We start from the raw sequence: 1,764 nt of genomic DNA on the forward strand, positions 1-1,764 counted from the left end.
AAAAAAAATAAAAGAAAATGATGAAAATGTCCAAAAATAAAATAAAATAAGTTTCCCATGTGATATGTGGTCTAGTTATTGGGAAAATTTGCAAATATGAATTTCGACTTTATTTGCAAAATCTCTTGAGAATTTGTAAAAATGGGCATAACTTTTGCATACTAACTCGGATGAAAAAGTTTTTTATATGAAAAATCATCTACTCGAAAAGTTAGTTCCGAATTTAATAGGGGGAACCCCGTTAAACATTTTCAAAATCCTCAAAAACCAAACAAAAAATATCTAGAGTGGAAAAAATCGAAAAAAATTCAAATTGTGTGGTCAAACTGTGGTCAAACAATGGTCAAACTAATTATTCTAGAATATTAGTGTTACTAAATAATTATTTTAGTTTTTTTTAATTTTGGTCAAATCTGGTCAAACTATGGCCAAACTATGGTCAAACTAATTATTCAAGAAATATTAGTGTTACTAATTTTTTAGAACAATAGTTTCAAACTCAAATGGTGAAATGTGTGACTTCATGCTCAAGCTAAATTCCTAAGGTTAATAGGATTGACATCTTACTATTGTCAGGAAAACAACAAGTGCAGACTTGGAAGCGAGGGAGAATAGAACCCGAAAGTTAAGCGTGCTCGGGTTGGAGTAGTGAGAGGATGGGTGACCGTCCGGGAAGTTAGATGATTTAGATTGATGAGGGGTGATTAGAGATTAAATTGAGTAGCGGTGAGGGGTGATTAGAGATTTGAGGTTAAAATAATTCAAAAATTTGAAAAATAGGGGAAAAATCGAAATATTTTTTTGAAAAAATTCAAAAAAAAAACCTGCGCTGGTAGTAGTAGCGCAGGTTTTTACCCACGCTACTACTAAAGGACGTAGTAGTAGCGCGGGTGGCACCCGCGCTACTGCTATAAATTAGCTGTAGCGCCTTATTAGTAGCGCCGGCCCCCGCGCTGCTGCTAGGCTTTTCCCTAGTAGTGTTTGATTGCTCCAAGCACTTTCCTTTGAGGAGCACTCTGCCGCCCGGTCACAGGAAACATGCGCCACCTACTCCTGTTTTGAAGAATTGTTCTCCGGGTATCCTGATCCTTGACAAGAAAGGTTTCAGGGTGAAGTTCAATAAACACATGATTATATTTCATAAGTTGATATGCAGAAAGAAGACTTTGCTCGACACTAGGAACATGGAGAATATTATTCAGATTCAACGACCCGGAGGGAGTAGATAAGCCTGAGTGGCCAATATGTGCAATGTCCATACCTTGACCGCTAGCAGTGTGAATTTGCTCGTTGATGGTGTAGCGATCCCGAATGGCAAGCTTATCCAACTCTCCGGTGATATGGTCTGTCGCACCGGTGTTGAGATACCAGTTGGTATCTACGTCATACAAGTGTGCTGCGTTGGCGGGACGATGTTGGCCACCACCACCGCCGCCGCCGCCACCATTGCCGCAACCACCACCTCCTACGGGATGACGATAGTTGTTGTTGTAGCCCTTGTCGTAGCTTTTCCTGTAGCGCCATGCACCATGGCCTTCCTTCTTGCATATCTGGCAGCGCTCACGATCACTGTGGTCACCACCCTGCTTGCGCGGTGCACCACCAGAAGAGCCGCCGCTGGAGTTGTCGGAGTAGCGAGGGGCGGTAGAATTGTTGTTGTTGTAGTCGGCACGTCCGCCGCCGCTGCCGCCGCCGCGGCTGTAGTTGCCACCTCGGCCTCCATGAGACGAGAGATTGGCGGAGTGGTTGGAGGAGAAGGCCGCC

The sequence above is a fragment of the Triticum aestivum genome, chromosome 3B (genome assembly GCF_018294505.1).
Source record: "Triticum aestivum cultivar Chinese Spring chromosome 3B, IWGSC CS RefSeq v2.1, whole genome shotgun sequence".
NCBI lineage: Eukaryota > Viridiplantae > Streptophyta > Magnoliopsida > Poales > Poaceae > Triticum > Triticum aestivum.